This window comes from Leptinotarsa decemlineata, unplaced genomic scaffold (genome assembly GCF_025532065.1).
Source record: "Leptinotarsa decemlineata unplaced genomic scaffold, Ldec_3_MD MMD2_P_RNA_scaffold_6, whole genome shotgun sequence".
Taxonomy (NCBI): Eukaryota; Metazoa; Arthropoda; class Insecta; order Coleoptera; family Chrysomelidae; genus Leptinotarsa; species Leptinotarsa decemlineata.
Window position 1 is genome coordinate 6,623,913 of NW_027412533.1, and position 21,681 is coordinate 6,645,593.

General features: G+C 34.9%; 1 protein-coding gene and 1 long non-coding RNA gene across 7 annotated transcripts in view; both read left to right on the forward strand.

The window, feature by feature from the left end:
* LOC111505964 (uncharacterized) overlaps window positions 1–21,681 on the forward strand; it is a 405,865-nt gene that overhangs the window by 17,413 nt on the left and 366,771 nt on the right. The window lies entirely within an intron of this gene.
* LOC141480096 (uncharacterized) lies at window positions 1,441–3,992 on the forward strand. Its single transcript, XR_012464161.1, has 3 exons — window positions 1,441–2,834; window positions 2,892–2,960; window positions 3,023–3,992. It is a non-coding gene; the product is annotated as an uncharacterized lncRNA (long non-coding RNA).

The following is a 21,681-nucleotide window of genomic DNA, read 5'->3' on the forward strand; positions in this document are numbered from 1 at the left end:
CGGAAGGTAAATAGTGTTACAAAGCGTGATGCATATCCGCTCCCGTTCGTATCAACTATTTTGGATCGCCTCAGGGATGCCAGATTTCTATCAAGTTTGGACCTTAAATCAGCCTACTGGCAAATACCAGTTGCCAAGGCATCTCGGCAATATACCGCTTTCACTGTACCGGGAAGAGGACTTTTCCAATTCAAACGACTACCGTTTGGTCTCCATACTGCACCAGCTACTTGGCAACGACTTATAGATAGGGTTATAGGAGTGGATCTTGAACCATATGCTTTCGTTTATCTGGACGATATCGTTGTTGTCTCTGAAACGTTTGAGAAACATGTAGAAATACTTTCTAAGATTTTTAATAGGCTCATGTCCGCTGGTTTAACACTAAGTAAGGAGAAATGTCAATTTTGTCGCCCAGAACTACATTACCTTGGATATGTTGTTGATGTGAATGGACTTCACGTAGATCCTGCGAAAGTGCAAGCAATTTTGAATATTCCTTCGCCCACTAAAGTGTCTGATGTTCGTAGTATCATTGGTACTGCCTCATGGTACCGCAGGTTCATACCGAATTTTTCCTCTCTAATTCAACCTTTGACGGAACTTTTGAAAAGGAATGTAAAATTTTGCTGGACAGACCGACAGGAGGATGCGTTGAAACTCATAAAGGAACGACTGATATCAGCTCCTGTGTTGTCATGTCCTAATTTCGATTTGGAATTCGTCATTCAGACCGATGCCAGTGCCTATGGAATTGGAGCTGTCCTAACTCAAACATATCCTGAAGAAGGTGAAAAAGTCGTGTGCTACCTTTCGAGATCTCTAACTAAGCAGGAAAGGAAGTATTCCACGACAGAGCGTGAATGCCTGGCCGTGTTGTGGAGCATCGAGAAGTTGCGACCATATATCGAGGGCTCTCATTTTACAGTGATCACCGATCATTGGTCATTGTGTTGGTTGAATAATCTTAAGGATCCGACGGGACGTTTAGCGAGATGGGCGCTGAAACTTCAACAATATAATTTCACGCTAGTACACAGAAAGGGAAAGGAGCACGTTGTCCCAGATATGCTTTCGCGATCTGTTCCAGTTGTAGATACCGTCGAAGAATCTGACATCAAAACTGATAGGTGGTACTTGAAAATGCTAGATAATGTTTCAAAAAATCCTCTTAGATTTCCAGCCTGGCGTATCGTGGGTTCGAACCTTTATAAGGCTGTTGATGCCAAGTGTAAATCTTTGGAACTAGTAGATGAAGGAGACAGATGGAAGCGCGTGTTACCCAAAAATAGTAGGAAATCAGTGTTAAAGAAGTGCCACGACGAACCAATTTCTGGTCATCCTGGTGTATTCAAAACTCTTCGAAGAGTTGCGCAGTATTACTATTGGCCCAAAATGAAATCGGACATTTCTAAGTATGTCCGAGAATGCGTAATTTGTTGTCAAAATAAACCGGAACAAAAGAAACCTGCTGGTTTACTGGTTCCCCGCAAGGTGGCTGACAAGCCTTTTCAAATCGTGTCTTGCGATCTCATAGGACCGTTACCTAGGTCGAGTCGCGGATTTAAATTTATTCTAGTTATAGTAGACAATCTAAGTAAGTTTACCATTGTAGTTCCACTTCGTAATGCTACTTCAAAGTTGGTATGTATGGCAATCGAAGAGAATCTTCTCTTAATGTTCGGGCAGCCGGAAGTACTCATAAGTGATAATGGCCCCCAATTCAAATCTAAGGAGTTCCACAACTTACTTAAGTCATATAATATTCGACAGTCTTTTACTGCTTTCTATCATGCTCAAGCGAACCCTACAGAGCGTGTCAATAAGACATTAGAAACAATGATCCGGTGTTATATCTCTGAAAACCACCGAGAATGGGACAAGCATATTTTTAAACTGGCTTGTGCATTACGTACGCAAGTTCATGAATCCACGAGACATACGCCGTATTTCACTATTTTTGGACGAGAAATGCCATCGAACTTATTTTCCCAACAGGGTGAGCAGCCACCCATGTGCCAAACGGAAGGAAACACATTAATGCAGGATAGGAGTAAAATGTTTCAGGAACTCTATGCAGATATCAAGAAAAGATTGGTTAGAGCGGCAGAGAAGAATAAACGTCTTTATGATTTACGTCATCGTCCCGTCACCTATAATTGTGGGGATCGTGTTTATCGAAAAAATTATGTCCTATCAGATGCGGCGAAGAATTATTCGGCCAAGTTGGCACCAAAATACCTGGGGCCATTTATCATTTCAAAGAAGGTCTCAACCTGGACATATGAGCTGAAGGACTCCGATGGAAGATTCAGGGGAACTTGGCATGCCAAAGACTTGAAGGCGTCACCTTAATAAGTTAGAGTCATTTTTTTTATTTATTTTTTTTTAATAGGTTCAGGTGGAATTTGTAACGGCTAGTTTAGCGTTACAACAAAATGAGCATGACTATTCAGGAACACCCTGTACTAGCCATTGAACAAAATGAATTTGTGGTTGTCTACTGACAGTTGAAGATTGTAGGAAGTTCGGCAAGCAAAACATTCTACGCACTCCACAAAAAGTGTTAAATGCCAGGGGATTAAAAAAACAACAAACAAAACGGGTTCTCGAAGTTTGAACGATAGAATAAGTCGAAAAAGTAGCGAACGGTTCACGAAGAATTTGAAGTGATTTCTTTTCATCCAAGTTTTGGGATTTTTCTTTGCTGAATCTTATGTTACACTAGTTTTCATGTTTTCTTGTGTAGATACGTTATAAACGTATTCGTGACATTTGGTTGAAAACTAGTACCTTGAGAGGGATTTACATTCGCTGCTTATTCCTGCAAAATCGTAAGTCGAAGATTTTCATATACAATTTTCTCGTAACTCGAAACCGAACGTTTTCAGGCAGCACTTCCCAACAAAATCGAGTAGCTGCCGAATTTCATATATGATCGTAGACCCTCATCAAAAGAGGTAGTTTTACTCTTACTAGTAATTAAGTAATAGGTTTCAATTTATTTTGTTGTGCATTCTAGGGTCTTACTCAAGGGTCTCACTCTAGGATCGTACTCTTACTCTTAGTATTGAGTCAGTCTCAGACAGTTGAATCCGTGACACAATTCTGATGTACCTCGATGAATTTGAATGAAATACCTTTTGTGCAGTTGGATTGGAGAGTGCAGTAATGCTGTTCACCCGCCGGTTACCAAGTTACATCTGAACCTGAATCCTGAATTATGTGACAGATAAGATGCATGATATTTGTTTGTGACTGTAGAGAAAACATATATATTTATGATACTTACATTTATATCTATTATATAATTCTCCATATTCAACTATACGACATCTTACCACTCATTACGAATTAGCCTTAAAGTGTAAGCTTCACGTGCGCACGTTGAGTATATATATGTGTATATATATATATTTTTTTTATAGCTACATCACTAACCCTATTTTGACTGATAGGAATTCCATATGTGGTAAACTCAGAAGTAATCTCGAGTATGATACAATGCTGTAATCAGTATTTACTCGTTACTATTAGAAATTAAACTTCTTCACTCAACTCACTCATAAATTAGAACCTGGAAGAATTTCAGTGTACTTATCAATAATATTAATATACCTATTTTTTTGTCATCCAAACATATATCTTTTTTTTAATTTTTTTTTTCTTAATAAATAAGTGGTTCAAGGTGAAGCTTGCTATCTGTCTCTCCCGACAAATCATCATAGTCTTTCCAAACCAAATAAGCATAATTGTACTTATATCCAAGTTTTCAAAGTATAGTACAGGACGAAATCCAAAAGAACTGAAGGTTCCCCAGTTTGAACCTGCGAAAATAAACTGGTGGCGCCCCCTAGCATTTTCTTATATTTTATTATTTTTTTTAAACCCAGCCTACTCTCCGACTGCGCGCCGTGCATTTTTGGTTTTGCAGCGCGTTAACGCATTTCGTCCTGGGAAAGCTGTTGAAAATTGAGCCGTTGCAAGGTGTCGCATACAAAACGTTCAATACTGTTGTATCAGGTTAATATTTGGTATCAGAAGAAGGTCCAGAATTTCACAGAAATTAGCAGATTTGAAGTGGTTGAATATATTTTTTCGTAGACGTTTTCATGCAACATGCATATTTTTCAAAATACTGAAATATAGGAATCTTTCCTACTCATATGAACTTATAGGACAGATACCATGACCTGAATTTGCGTAAAAAGACAGTGCTAAACATTCCTGTACATAAAAAGGAAATATTCAAACGATCTTTTTCCTCTCCTCCACAATAAATTATCTCCATAAATGGGAAAACAATTGTATTAACATGTCGGAATTCGTTTTTAAAAGTAGGTTTAAATAGCATCTGTTCAGCATTAAGAGTAACTAGGTCCGCGGCGAGATTCCTGAAAAAGGTTTTAGCTATTCATATATCTATATCTTTATATTACCTTTTCTTTTTTTTTTTTCTTTCTTTCTTCTTTTCTTCACTTCAAGTCCTCATTTATTTATTTTTATACATTTTCGGCATTGGTGGAAGAGCAGATGCGAATGCAAATTCGAAATCTGAACCAAAAGCCATTTGCAATCAAATACAAAGTGTTTTCATTTTTCTCTCTCTTGTATTTTGTTATTTGTTATTATCTTGTTATTTTGATTGGCAATAAACTTATTATTATTATTATTTATTGAATATCCAAACGCTTGTCACTAGAGGTAAAAAACGACCCGAACGTTCAGGAGATCTTTTGTTAGTCATAAAAAATAGGGTGGACTCGGTAGGGTACCATAAACCTGCCTATAATAGCTGTGACAGTAGATAAAGGTACATCGTAAAAAGAATTTGAGACAATTAAGACGCAGGTACCTAGCAGAGGTATCTTTCGTATAAATAAAGACAATATTGTATGTAGATTTAGTTTCTCTTGAAGATGATCACTTGGTGATTGAAACTCGTGTCGAGGTGTTGAAAATAACGGTTTGATTTGGGGATAAAACTCCAGTAATATTCGTTCTCCTTTAGATTTCAAATTTATGCTCAGACAGTTTTATTCCGAGCTTGTAACATTCACCAAGAAACATTGTCAATTTTCAATCACTTTCGAACCACTGAGTGTAATGGCTAGGATTTTTCCGGCAACCCACTCGTGATTTACTTCCTGACAGACTGAATTTCATATAAAATACTCATCGTCGATTATCATATGGATAAAAATCGTTTATAATTTTGATTTTAGATTAGAAGTGATTTTCAGAATAAAACTCCTTCTTTTCATACACAGATAATGATCGCCAGAAGATATGAATAATATGACTGATCTAATTAATGTTATCATGTTATGTATGTGACATGATATTATTAAAACAGTTCGTGGAAAATTATCGTGTACCACCATCGCTCTACATCCGGAGAGTCATTTGTTTCAGTTACGTTTTCGCACCTAATAAATCATCCCATTTCACAGCATTCACACTTTTCGATTCTCTTCAAAAAAACAAAACCCCATCGTTAATAACGTGTTTTCGTTCCCCACATCTGTATTCAGATACCTGCAGCTTGCCGACATGAAAAACGAGCATATTCACGTTGCATTCAAATGTTCACAGTGCGTATATCTCGAGTTCGTGTGAATGAAAGTTTTTCGTGAAATATCAATTCAGCACAGAACAGGATTCGCAGCCATTAATCAAAGAACATGGAAACATACACGTTGCTACGGATTCTGAGCTACTGATTCTTGCTACGGATTCTGTACGGTTTCGGGCAAAGAACGGAAATGAATTCCAATGAACCGAGAGCAGCCCTAAGGCGGCTATAAAAACTTTCCAGAAAAACTTTATAGCTGATACGATAATTGTGAAAAAAATGTGGATAATGGAAATTAATCACTGATTTCACTTTGATGAATTTGAACATACGCAAACAAGTGGTATTCAATCAAAATATATTTCACGTACTATCATCAAAAAGATACAGAAATTCCAATGCACTTATTGTTTCTATGAAATCGATAACCAACGTTCAGTTGAATCTCTCACAAACTATATTCATTGTTGACTTCCTCGAAGGAATCATTTATATTCTTCAAGAGAAGATTATAAATGGTACGTCAGAGAGAACCATCTGAGAAATGCAATAGAAAAATCGCAAAAGCTCACGTTCTAGCTCATCACCTAGACTTTATCAATTTTTTGAGGGTCACTGTATTTCTATTTTCTGTAATAAAAATGTAGTAGTGGATTTTATATAGATCGATCTTCAAGATGCCAATATTCTAGACTCAAATTTCTTCAGTCAAAAGAGTGAAACTGAGTCCATCGAAACATTGTGGGCAACATGATATCTGAGTTAAAAATAGTTTTTATAAAACTGTCATTCATGAGGAATGTCAACGAATGATTATCAATGTTTATTCTATTTTGATTTTCTGTTTTTATGCTCAGGTATAGAATTGCTTATACAACTAAAAGGGGCTGGTGTACAAAAATGGTATGTACATAATCATAAACAAGAAGTATTCTCCTTATCGACTGTAGAATAACTTGATTCATCTTTCAACACTACTATTAGATATACTTCAAGAAGTACATTAACTAGGCATCGATGAATATTTCCCCTTAAATCTTGTAGTGATTACAGTATCAAATTCATCAATCTCGACATGTTTCATTAATTCACATGATTTCATTACACTTAACCTGTTAGTGAATATTGTTTTCAGAAATGTTTCTCCCAGTATTATTTTATTCAAAAACTGTTAGGATAGTTGCAATGATAATACTGTCTTCACAGTGACATATTTAGGATGTTTTCATCTATGACATGAATTCTACCATATTTGATGATTAGTTTTGATTCAAGTGTCCTTTAAGCAAAGGGAAAGATACTCTATTGTACTCTTTGAAACTTTTTCCCAATTTCTTGGTAAATTTGTTTTTTCTTCGCTTTGGCTTTGAATTCTTTCATTTACTCATTGAATATTTTATAGTCCTACATATTCCAAATAAAATGAATTGAATTGAATTGACTCTCATCATCATCATTGACATATTTCATGAATTTTTTGATATAATTATTCATTTTTTATGGAATGTACATCCGCTGTATTTTCACTTGACCACTTTCCATATAACGTATCACTCGGTAGATGATGATATCTGTATCAATAGAGTAGGGAGACTGAGTGTAGGCCCTCAGCACTTAGGCCACATGTGACCCATTGTACATCCTCCCGGGGAGTTGTCCCCCTAGGTCATCGTCCATTGGTGTCCTTTCCAGGAAGGTAGACAGGTCACTAGGAGACATCTTTATATCGGCAGGTGCAGGCCAAGACCCGCCGAATGCACACTCTCTTATTGACGATAAACCCGGACACTCGCATAAGACATGTCTGACAGTTTATTTTTCTGTCCACACATCCTGCATAGAGGTGTGTCCACTAGCCCCATAATATGGAGTTATTTCCTTAGTTGGCCAGTCAGAAATCCTACTGTTAAGCATAGGCTTTTTCTGGTCATCGCCAGCTTCTCAGGGTCGCCCAGGGTGATCCTGGCAAGACTGCATCCTTTGATTCCAACCCGTCTCATTAGGGATTGAGCATAGGTGTGACGTTTGGCTAGTTCCGAAATTGTCGAAGTCATCAGGCTGTAGGTGTCACTGGGTCCTGAAATTCTTAGTCCAGTCGCTTCCTCAGCTGAAGAGTCGGTAATGCGTTTACCTTCACTTCTGTCGTGCCCTTTACGCCACCTCAGGATAATGTAATTATTTACCGAGGCTTCAGCTGAATCTTAGTGGCACTCTTGTACTAGCCCTGAGGTAACACGTTGTCTGTTCAAGGCTAATAGGACTTGTCTACTATCAGTGCAGATTGTTATGTTTTTGCCAGACATTCCTTTTCTGGTTATTTCTTTTGTGGCGATTGAGATACCAGACAGTTCTGTTTGAATCACGCTGGTATTTTTTCCCATTCCTCACTTAATCCTTAGGCTTAGTGATCTGCAGTCCACACCTGAGCCTTCCTTGGTCTTTGAGCTGTCTGTATATATGCGTATTGTATTCGTAGCATCTGACAGGATGTAACTGAATAAGTATAAAACATTTAAGGAGGTGATTTCTCATCGAAAAAAAGATAGAATCTTTATTTCTTGGAGCATCCCTTGTTAAGATACAGCCCTTGAATGGGGTGCACTAAGAAAGTTACAATATCGAAATTAACCTGACGTTTTGTACTACCAAAAAATACTTAGCCAGAAATTTATTTGGTTTACCCCATGGTTGTGAAGGGTGGAAAACGCAACCCCTAAAATTTATTTCCAATGTAACTTTTTGTTTTATTATTTGTTTACCATTCAACAATTTATTTCCGATACCCTGTTTTTTGCCCAAAATAAACCAGTTCGCAGCAAAAAAATATTTTAGGAACAACTACAGAGATACATCGTCATAAATGCGAAAATACGAAACTAATCTATCTAGTAAGTCGCTATTAGCGATAATGACAATTAAATTGGTATAACGCTCTCAGTTTGTCACACTAATTATGTGTTGCTGTTCTGTTCTTAATTTGTTACTTTAATAATTCACTTGTTATTAAAATGGCATACACAAATGAGGAAACGGCTGATAGGCATTACGTTTACGGTCTGTCGTAGGGGAATGGGTTAGAAGCTTCTAGAAGATATGTTGAAATGTATCCTCAACAGCAGCATCCTTCACATAGAATATTTACTCGACTTCATCAACGATTACGAAACGTAGGATTGTGGTACGAACACCACAGCTTGAGGAAGCAGTACTTGATTTGATTGAAGAACAACCTACTACCAGTACTAGAAAGATTGCTTTCTAGCTAAATGTTGATCATATGAAGGTATTTCAAATTTTAAAGGACCTACTCTTATATCCTTACCATCTGCAACGAGTACAGGCACTGTTACCGCGAGACTTTCCGAACCGTCTTAAATTTTGTAATTGTATGCTGGAAATGATTAGAAGAAATTGTGACTTTCAGAAGACGATAGAATTCACAGACGAATGTAGTTTTTCTCTGGACCAGATTATTAATTTTCATAATTACCACATATGGGCTGATGAAATCATTCACGCTATTGTCGAAACTAACCATCAAGAACAGTTTTCTCCTAACGTGTGGCTCGGAGTTATTGGGGATGATTTAATTGGGCCTCATTTTCTACCTCCTGGATTAAATAATGAGGCATACGTTCAATTTTTAGGAGAAGTGCATCCAGTACTGCTGAAGGAAGTTCCTTTGGGCGTCAGAATGGATATGTTTTCTATGCATGATGGGGCTCCTACTCATTTTAGTCAAGTAGAACGTCAGCATTTAACTGAAACATATGCAAATCAGTGGATAGGTCGTGGATGACCACATAACTGGCCCGCTCGATCCCCGGATCTCAATCCTTTCGATTTTTCTATTTGGGGCCACTTACAGCATTTGGTTTATCGTACTCCTGTTCGCGATGTAGAGGACTTAAGAAACCGCATCATCGATGCGTGCAGGGTAATCAGAGAGACTCCAGAAATATTTGAGCGAATACGTGGCTCAATGCGCTGATGTCTAGATGCATGCGTAATGTCTGAAGGTAGACATATTGAACATTCACTATGATTTCTACGTGTTGTGTATTTTGTTATTAATAAATTAGTTTTGTTTACTACCTTTAATCGTTTAATGCAGGTACTAACTACAAAATGAAAATAAATCCAGTTCGCATTCATGACGATGCATCTCTGTAGTTGTTCGTAAAATAATATTTTGCTGCGAATTGGTTTATTATGGGCAAAAAACCCAGGAGACATTTTTTGTTTTAAATAAAACAAGCTATCGAAAATAAATATTTGAATGGTAAACAAATAATAAGACAAAAAGTTACATTGGAAATAACTTTTAGGGGTTCCGTTTTCCTCCCCTTACAACCACGGGGTAAACCAAATAAATTACTGGCTAAGTGTATTTTTGGTAGTACAAAACGTCAGGTTGATTTGATTATTGTTACTTTTTCAGTGCTTGTGAAAAAAATTGTTATACAAATTTTATGTACCCCCTTTAAGGGGCTGTATCTTGACGAGGGATGCTCCAATGAAGTTTCTTTATATGAAAGATCCTATCTTTTTTTCGATGAGAAATCACCTCCTCAAATGTTTTACACTTATTCAGTTACACCCTGTATATCGTCTCCAGATTTGAAGACCACATCAGATTATTCGCTAAAAATCTTCCTACGGGTTGTTATGCAATAACAAGAATCACCAGATAATTGGCTTCTTCTGCAGCTAAAACCGTTTACTATTTGCTCTAATTTGAGATATTGAATTTCGTTCGGGGTAGAATATTCTAGAATCCATCTGAATTCTGTGTTTGTGCTTCAAGAAAGAGCGATATGTTATTCATTTGAATTGAAACAACAAGACTCTTGTAGGCTCATATTATCTACAGAAGAGACTTTTACAGTCAATGCCATTTTCATCTTAGAAGCGGCTTGTTTGATAAACAAATATAAAGATAAATATCACGAGATCTCTTTCTAACTACTTCAAGAGAGTTCTAATTCTCAACAACAAAACTATTTTTGTACTTATCATAAATAGTTTGAGGAAATCACTTGCGTTTCATTTCGTTTGACCAAAACATATTTCTCATTATTTTTTATGTTATTATGGACATAAAATTCTGTTTCGTAATAGAGCTTGGCTATATAATATGGCATGAAGGAAGTTGAGAAATAATAATTGTTTCATCCATCTCCTCTATTACTTTGTTTTTATTTGATATCAACAAAGACATGATAAGATCTGATATTTTGAAATAATTCAACCTGGTGTTGTGCTAGTTTTGATGTGATGATGATGTCGAATATTTCATACAAATTCATTGAAAGATTCAAAAGAATACAGTATTTATTCATGATAATTTTCCATAAAGGTGTATATTTCTCAAGTATTACCAGAAAAATTGAGTGCAAATCATAACTCAAGGTGTTTGAAAGTTACTTCTTCGTATGATCTACGCAGTGAATATATTTTGTTTGATGTGTTTCAGTAATCGTGTGAGTATCAATCTATATATTCATATTTTTTGAATGAAATACATTTCAATTCTTCAGATTGAGTTAAAATTGTATCCCCAAAGAATTACTTACTCCCGGAAAATAGTGAATTTGTAAGAAACGACGATGACAACTATGTCGACTGAAAACTGCACATCGATGAGTACACTATGGGGAGATACAAGAATATAAATCATTTTGCAAGGTTAATGGAAATACTGTTTTAGAAAAATTACTACATTGAAAAATGTTGAGAATATCTGGAATGTAAATCTAAGTTTATATTTTGTCCTGTATGGATACTTTGCTGACATTATCCATTACTGTTATGAAAGAAGAAAATAATATATGGTGGAATTGGCCAATATTTGATGAAAATCCATGGTAATATATTCAAGTGATACTTTTGTTCACGCCTTTTCCTTATCGAAAGCGATAAGGATAATATTCAGTTCATTGACAACAGTAACAATCTGAATGAACAATAAACGTATATTGAAATGTTTGTTTCTGTTCATTGCACGATAGAAATAAAATTATAGATAATAATAATAATAAATATCTTTATTTCTGAAGAATAATCGCAAAAAGATACAAAAACAGAAATAACGTCACCAGCAAGATATATTATGTCAGACAGTATGACAGAGGTATTCAGCAATAGTATAGGATTTTATATTCAGTAGAATCTAATGAATTCACTAAGGTTATTCATTTGTTTGAGTTTGTTGAACATTTTCATGCTTTGACAGAACGGTCTGCTTTATATAACAGTTAGCCTATGTTTTGGGTGTACATAGTCAAAATTTCTAATGTTATATACATTTTGTGGTAGACTTTTTTCAAATGGATGTTTGTTTCTGAAAAGCAATAACAGAAGTTCCTGTATATATACTTTTATAAGGGTTTTTAAGACTACTGAATTTGCCTCTACATGATTCTCATGAGTTCAGTTTCAGCATAGTTCTTAAGGCTCTTTCCGTATAATAGAAATTTGCTCTGCATTTCAACTACATCCATAAAAAATAATCCCATTTCTACAAACAAAATAAAAATTTGAATGATACACCATTCGGATTACATCTGTGTCGACATACTGAGCAATAACTCTTATTGAATACAACACTGAATTCAACTTTTGACAAACATTTTGAATATGACTGTTGAAACTCTCTATGTGCAGTCCTAAGAATTTGCACTCATTTTCTATTTTCAGTGAAATATTCGTCAGCCGAATATCATGAGGTAAGTCAAATCATGCATGGTTTGTTTTGAACATTACAGTTTTGGTCCTATTGTCATTCAATATAAGTTTGTTTCTCCTGAACCACTCATCTGCCTTACAGATGCTTTCTTCAGTTATGGATATCAGGCCGGGATAGTCCACTGCATTGACCATCAAGTGTGTGTCATCCGCGTAATTTGTCATTTTGCAATTTTCCCCACAAATCTCCTCCAGGTTATTTAGAAAAATTATAAACAGCATTGGGCCAATTATTCTACCTTGTGGCACCCCAGTATCAATTGATTTTATGTCTGATTCAGCTTCGACTTCTCCCTTGTTAACTAACACCATTTGTTTTCTACCTGATATATAAGATTTAAGTCATTTCAACGCAGGGCCATGTATGCCATATTATTCCAGCTTTTGTAGAAGAACTGTGAAGTTCAAACAATCAAAAGCTTTTGACAGGTCTAGAAATAATCCCAATGCTAAATTATTAGTCTCAAGTTGTAACAAGATATTTTGAATGAACTGAAAAATTGCTGTATGCGTTGATGTCCCTTTCTGATATCCATATTGCCAATTACTGATAAGATTTCACTGCTTGCAGGAGTTCACCACTCGTTTGCATAATACAGCTTCGAAAATTTTTGACAATGAAGACAGTAGAATAATTGGTCTGAAGTTTTATAGTTCAGAGAGATCCCTGTTTTTCAATATGGGTTTGACTAATGCTAGCTTGAGTGAGTTAAGAAAAACTCCGTATTTCAGGGAATTGTTCACAATATATACAATCGGATCTATTATTTCTTCTATACACAATTTGATAATTTCAGAGGGGACTTCTTCATGTCCACTACGCATCTTACTTTTATTTTTTTTAACATTTTCTAAAATTTCATTTGCATTTGTTGGTGTTAGTAGTATTGAATTCTCATTTGATTTTATTTTGTGAGAGAACTGTTCATCCTTCATCCTGTTTCTTCTAAGACTGCACTTATCAAGAAGTTATTATAGTCGTTTGCTACAGATTTTGCATCTTTGTCTGACAGAATACCTCCTTGCCTCATTTGTTCATTTCCCTTAATATCTCTCACAACTTCCCATATCGCTTTAGATTTATTATCTGATTGTTCTACTTTTGTTTTATAATTTTCTGCCCTACTTTTTTTCAGTTTGCTGTTGTATTCTTTTTTTACTTGATTATGCCTATGTTTCTTTGAAGGTTTGTTCCGCCGTGCTATATACATAGAGAATATATAATCTATTTTCACATTCAGTGAGTTCAGCATCATCCTCTGTAACTAGTTTTTCATCTTGTTTGTGTTTCATCAACACTTTCTTCTTAGGGAAGAATTGATTAAAAGTGTTTAGGAAACATTGCATAAATAGGTTCCATTGTTGACCGACATCATTTTGGTCTAGAGTGTAAATATCAGTCCAGCATACTGTTTTTATCACAGGTATAAAATCTTGTATGTATGTCTGAATTTGTGAAAGTTTATTAGGGTGATAAACTTGAATGTTTCTGCTGATTCGTTACAAAAATTTAGGTTGAAATCTTCCTTTATCACCACTCTATAATTTGTTTGCATCAAGATTTCATCAGTGATTTAATGTTTTTGATGAACAAATTGAAGTTTCCACCTGGAGGTCTATATATAGCAACCACTGTAATTGAGTTATTATTGACTTTGAATTAGGCAGCTGAGATTTCAATATGATTTACTGATAGGTTTATGAAGTCCTTTCGCTCCATCCCTGTTGTACCCTCCTTCACATAAAGTGGACTTCCTCCATGGGCGTGTTCTTGATGCCTGCAGAAATAGGAGACCAGTTTGAAGTCATTCAGCTTGTGTACCTCTAGTTATCTCTAATTTCACCGACGTTTCGACAAAATCTCATTTGTCATTATCTAGGTGTGCTATTACGTGTTCAGAAGTTTGTTGACCTTGCTCAACTCACTTCTTACTATACTGGTAAAATGGTATTCGTTACGTGTTCAGAGCTAGAGTGTCCATAAACTCTCTACTACCTACTACTTAAATGTTGTTGAGTTTTACCTGAGTTCTTCTTCTTCTTAGTTGACCTCATCTCCCCGTTAAGGTATCGAATATGAAATCTGAAGTTTTCACGGATAAAAACCAGTTCAGCATATTCCTATCCAAATATTGAGCGCAATATTTTTTCGGCAACTGTGAAGAACAATAAATTAACATATTTTTTTAATATGTCTTAATAGAACGAAATTTCAAAAATGTTATATCTTATTCCTATCAAACATTAAAATTTGAACAGAAACAGAACATTCACAACTAACAGAAACATTCTAATTCTCCATCATAATAATATTCATATAATAATTCGAGTAATTGCTACTACATATTTTTTCAAAATGAACAAGAAAATAAAGTTTCTGTTTCACATTGTTCATACTCATCTCATGATTTTTGAATGATCTAGACAATTTCAATTCCATTTGTAAGGGGAATGGCCATATATCCTTCAGCGATATTGGTAGATTTCCAGCCACCGTGTAACTCCAAATTTGTGATATTTCCATCATTATTAGCAAATAACGTCACTGAAGTTCAACGAGACCTATGGCCTGTGTAATTTTCAGTATTGGAAATACTTGAAAATTCTGCGATTCCTGATACGAGATTCCCAGATACCAAGAGGCTGATTCGAACAATCTGTCATGTGAAGTTTGGGATGGCCGTAAAAATGAATATTGACTATACTGCAGCAGGTTTTCTTGCTCAATTACAACAAAAGTTACCTCAATATAAGTTGTAAAATCTGGTATTTTCGGAAGCAACATTCATTCCTGGTCTTCTTATAGAACAATTCACATTTTTGTTAATTATCTGTCTACATGCACCGGCTCACCCGATAGTTGTTCCTATCCAGCAATAAATATGTATCATTCTTTGCTTTCCTAATGAATTTGTTGATCTGCTCGCTGTTGAAGACGTCTCCTTTACTCTGTTACCAACATTGTTCCTTTTTAGAAATGCGAGAACTTTTGGAAAAGAGGCCATGTTTACATTTTTCTTCACTAGAATTATACTTTTTAACAGTTTCAGTTCAGTTGCGCACAATAAGCCATAACTACATTCTCTGTAATAGTTGTGCATTCATTCATATTCATTCCTTTTGAGAATACGTCATGAACCTTTTCGTACCTGGGCTTTGATATTTCAGATAACAATTATTGTACTGTAGCAGCAGCTGCTGCATTGGAAATTTCGTAAGGTAATACATTTTCAAAGTCACTCTCACTGTCCATAGTTGAAAACTTCAGCTTGAGAAATGTTACAAGACCAACAAAAAAACAGATTGAAACTCATTTTTTCAACTTCGCTCTTCGATTGTTTCGGATAGTCAAATCTATTTCATGTGCAGAATTTCAATACATCTCTCATTACTATTGATAGTTAACAGTATTCTTTTCGAGAATTCTAATATTGGTGACCATGAGTTGAATCAAACTGTATTATGGCTTTCGCAATTCCGTGTTGAATATTCTTCATTTCTTAATTTGTCAACATTATTTTCAATGATAATTGGTTTCTATTACTATCTTTATAGTATTGATAATAAATGTCAACTATTTTTACCTCTCATCCATCTGAATGGATCACGTCACAACAACAACTTCTTTAATCTTCTTCACTAATACGAGTACTATTCAAAAAGTAATCACATATTGAAGAACCTCGTGAATTGAAAATATGTTACCTTTTCTAAGGTAACCACCCTGTGTAATTGATTCGTATTATACTGTTTGTAATAGTGTAATGAATATTCATTCTGTAATGAACATATCAACATTATTTTCAATAGTTAAGCATGCCATAATCATCTCCATGGTAATGAAGATTAATATCATTCACTGTCATCATTTTCAATATTTTCCATAATGATAAATTCCCCCACCACACCGGATCAGTTCGTAAAATATTCCTCGATGATATAATCTTAGAGAGCCATCGATCGAAGTAACTATCAAACCCCTGCCACAGTCTTTTTCACTCCAACTCTGCTCGTATGAAAATTCCATGCTATAAAATTCAAACTACCATTATCGTCGTTGCGATAAAAATGTATCGAGTAATTAAATGTAAACAGCTAGTGAACACCATTAATTTTGTGCTGTGAATAAATAACGATGCAGCCATTTGATGGCTTTCACGTCTATCGATTTCTTTGTTTTCTGCTTTTCTTTTCAGTTTGGAAAAATGTCAATAGGAAATTCTGTTTCCAATAGAATCGGGAAAATAATTCTTTCTGCCATTTCCAGGGGATTATTAAGTGATCGAACAAAAATGATTTAAGAAAATTAATCTCTCTTAAAAATATACCCCTTTTAATATGAATTTCAATAATATCTCCAGGCGTCTGTGTTTTAATTTGGAGTTATTTGACGCCAGAGATTTCAGTTCAACCTTTCATCAGATGAAGATGTGAGTTTTCTCCATTCTGGATAACTACTATCATTGCTCTCTTCTTTTTTTGATAACGATATTAATAAAATTGTTGTTGGTTATTGTATTAATTTTATAAACTTCATATTCGGTATATGAATAGGAATTTTGAGATTAATGTAAGAAGGAAAGATGAAAATTTCAAATTGGTTTTGCTGAAGACAAAGATGAAATCACTGGTGAATTTCCTCTAGTTTCACAAGGTTATAGGAAACTCGATTATCTCAAAACGAACAGTGATGACTCCTGTAGGGCATTTACGAATGACACATTATGGTCTACATGAGGCTGAAAAAGAAGCATTTTATGACTTTTGTCACTTAGGCACGATCCATTAGTGAATTAAACTAATTATAGGTTCCATAGACAGGGTGTTTCCAATTCGATCCTCACCTTTGGGATCTCGGAAACTATGAGACATACGAAGATGGTTAAATTGGAAAAAAGTTGCGCAGTTACCTGATTAAAAATATGTCGTCGAGAAAGTTCTGAAATTCGGAGTATATCCGGAGATATCCAGAAAAAACATATATTTCGGAAAGTGATTTTTATTTTTCACTGGCTTCATTTTTCGAAAATAAATTGCACTTCCACTTTGCCACTCTTTCCCTGCTACATAATGATGTTTTCAGATTAGCTATCCGACGGTTCGTTCCGGCCACCATCATCAACTTTATTTTTTCTTATAGACCCTACATTGGATTCTTCCTGTTTTGAATAGAACCAGATTTTACCTTTTCAATGTTATCATTCTTTTTCGAAAAATTGGGGATATTGAAGAAAATGTATTATTATAATAGGCTTTGACTTTGATTTTCTGAATTTGACTTTCAATTTGTTACACTCAATAACATTTTTGTTATTGTACAAGTAATTGAGTTTTCGGCGAAAAATGGCTTTCACGAATGAAGAAAACAGAAATAAGATGCCTTCAAATGATTTTCCATAACGATCATTGTGAATTCTCTAGAACAAATTCATCTACCCTATAACATTTTTCGTCAACTCGATTTCACCATCGGATGCAGCGCTGCAGTCTCAATTTAGCGTCCCGATTTCCAATAGAAAATTGTATTTTCCGTCGCTGCCTTCATAGAAAATTACTCGGTCTATTGTTTTTCCATCACGAGATAAGCCGGTACATTAATCAGATTATCGCTTTGATGTTCTATTGTTGCTGGATTTTATGGTACTTTGAAGACGATGCATTCTGCATCGAGAACTGAAGCGATGTTGTGCATTATACTGTTAATAGATGAAACAAAATGCAATCTAGTTTTTCTGCATGAAGATACACGGGTTTGATAATATACATAATGCTATTTTTTACTATGTTTATGGGTATATAACCTTTGACAATCCGAAAAATGAACAAAGCTAAATCAATAAAGACTCTGCTGAATTGTAATAAACGGAGAACTGAAAAGTTCACCCCGAAAAGTTACTGCGTAATTCAATTCAAATCAAAGGCCTTTATTGATTATTTTGATATACGATTAATGTTAGTACATAGTATTGTGAGACCCATTCTGTAGGCTTATACAATATATACACAAAAAGGGTCCAATTAGTAACATGTCGTATTCATACATTTCATCTACAAATTGAAATACTCATATGAACAATTGAGTTTCTATAGTCAGATTTCTCAGAGATCGAACGTTTCGGAGAACAGTCTTTTTCTCTTCATATCCAGGTTGGAGATTTGAAAAGCGCGAAACTAAGGCCGCTCAGAAAACTCGATTCAACTCCACTGGATTTTTCATGTGAATAATTGAAATGTTCAGTCTAGACGTTCGATGAATTGAATGTATTTTTTTTCGAAGTTCGATGAAATTAATTTTTGTCGAGTAATGAAAATGTCATGTATAATTTCTAAAAACAAAGAAAAGTGAGAAACAGAACTACGAGTAATGGAAAGAGGTGAATTATATGAGGTTCTTTATTTATGAAACAGTATTTGGAAATTATAATTTTGACGACTAGTTACTTCATGCAGGAAGTTGAATGTACTATTTAAAAGTTGAGACTCCTCCAAAACTTGTTTCAGATTGCTGAACAGAAAGCAAAAACTGATATTTTTCTTCAATTTACAATTATTTGATATTGTTGATATTTTCAATAATTACTTTGAATTGAAATTTTGTTGTCCTTTCATTTCATAAAGGTTCGTCATTGACGGAGACACTTAAAGTACCAGTTTTGAAGTTTGATGATTTCTACTTTCGATACAAATTTGAAAACTGAAGGAGCTCTATTCAAAACTAGTTCACGTTTCCATTATTCGAATTCATCATAATTATCACAGAGGTATCACGTTGGTCTAATATTGACCCTTGAGAAAACTCTACATTCACTATTTCAGATTGGGTACTGTTGTTTGTGGTTTTCACCAAAGAACGTAATATTTTTCATGTACTGAAAACCGAAATACATTTTTTCAATAAAGAAGTGTGATTTCCATCTATTCCATCTAATAAAAGATGAAGTGATGAGCAATAAAATCACATTTTCAATAAACGACTCATTCCTCTGTTTGAGATTGTTAGTTTCGAGCATGCTTTTTTATCCACATTATATTCATTTTTTTTTCAAAATAAAACAACTTCAAGAAACCCATCTCATTATTGGATTGATCCTTTGGAATTCTATTATTAATGCCTCTCAATGGTTGTACATAAATCATAAAATGCGTGAAACCCAACAAATTGCAATATGTTCAAATCTGAACCAATCCTCTCTATAGGTCTTGGTGAACAACGTCGAATTGATAGTATCGTGCATCAGGAGTTCGTTGTGATAACGTTGAAGACTTTGACACAAACTTGCCATGAGATGGCTATCAACGAAGGAGAGAACATGACTAACAGTCACGCTTGAAAGAAGGCTGATTTAAAATGAGAAAAGCGATTGAAGCAGAGTACCAATATACATGTTACAAAAACATGTGTACTGTTGCGGGTATCAAGTTCTGAATAATATCTGTGGTTTTCAACCTTTTCAAATTAGACAAAATTTAATTAATGTGGAAAATTCATACTTACCTACGGAGAAGAAATGGAAACATATTTTTTTCAAGGACAAAACACAAGCACTACAGGAAAATCCTCGAGGCGCTGTTAGAGCGGTGCCTTCATTTTTCTTTCAATCTAAAGTCACAAATTCATGAATTTGCCATAGCCGTTTTGGATTAATTCAAGGATGTGGCGGACTAGAAGAAGATCATTTCAACCATATAATTTGGCAAAGTTCCAAAGTTATCGTGAAGAATTCACTTACGATGAAAGTATACGGGATAAAAGCCGGTCTACGTATCTTCAAACACAAAAAGCATATAATCTGAAAAATCAGACGAGCGTGCAGTTTTTTACTTCAACAGAAGCGATGCCATTCGATTATTGTCCGATGATATGTGAAATAACGTTCAAAAACATGGCAGATACATGTTGACTGATTTTGCAATTCATCAAACATGTTTTTTTTTCTTCCTGAATAATAAACATATATCCTTCCACAGGACATAATTCACTTCAGAACAGTTACTTTCACAGTTATTGATCTATATACTTGTAGAGACATCGATTCACATGCGATAACTATAGCACCAACATTGAAGTTGTATTTCAAACGATTATTCATTTGAATAATACTTATATTGTGCGGATGTTATAGCATCCCTTCTCTCACCTATCGAACGAAACAATATATCGAAGTCGTGCACAATCAACGTAAAAAGGTATCATTTTCAGTGCTTTTTGATGAGAAAGGCAATATTATGGAATCGCTCATCACCGACGGGGTGCTACCTTCTTTTATTTTTCATTACAAAGGAGGAGTCTTGTGATAACTTTGTTTGATAAATATTTTATCAATTATTTGTCTGATGTTTTTTTTTATTTCGAAAATCTGATCAATCTTTTTTATGAATGATTCAGCCGTTTCTTGATGAAAAACCATACTAATTTCATAAACTACACCTCACGATTTGATCTCCACAAACAAAAAAATCTGATCAGTCGTTTGTGAGTGAGTTTGTTTTACAATAATTTTGACGATCAACAAACAAACAAAACATGTCATAATTCCAAGAAAAAATGTAATGTGAGCTTACTTGAATTGGTCACCATTCACTTCCTGACAATCATGAAAATTGGTCACAAATTCTTTATGGAATGTTTTTGGAATGATTTCGTAATCATTACCATGAGCTAGCTCTAGAATAGACTGCAGTTGTATAATTTTGTATCTCACCCATTTTCACTAAATATCTAAGGGTGTTGTGTCTGGTAATAGAGCAGGTCTTTCCAAGGAACCTCGTTTACGTATCCACTGGTTCGTTAATTGTCATACAGCCACCTTCAAAAGAGCTTGTCGTAATGAAGAGGTATCCTATTTTGCTGAAACCTAATACAAGTTGAAAACTCGTTTGGTTTCGACGATTTTGCAAACCAGTGAACAAGCAAACCTGTTCCGTTAGGAGAGTCCACTATATCACCTGATATGACACCTTTATATATTTATGAGAGCATACGTGACATCTGGAGTATACGATACACAATTACTATTCATTTCAGAATTCGTTATTAGAAAAAAAGGTTCTTGCAAGTGATGTTAACTCGAGAAAAATTATGATATTTATAGTTCGTTTACATACTCTTCAAATAAATATACAACTGCAAATCCCCCGAGAATGGCTATTTCAATTCCCAATTGTAGAAGGGTATTGGATAGAGGGTCGAAATACTTATCAAACGATTTAACATAAGACTCTCTTTCTATTTGGTTACGCCCTCTGGGCGGTGAGAAATTCGATACTATTATTTGAATAATACGAATAATTCTGACAACGCTTTAATGGTCTCTGATCTCAAAGAATATAAAGAATCAAACTTTAAAAGAAATCGGAAC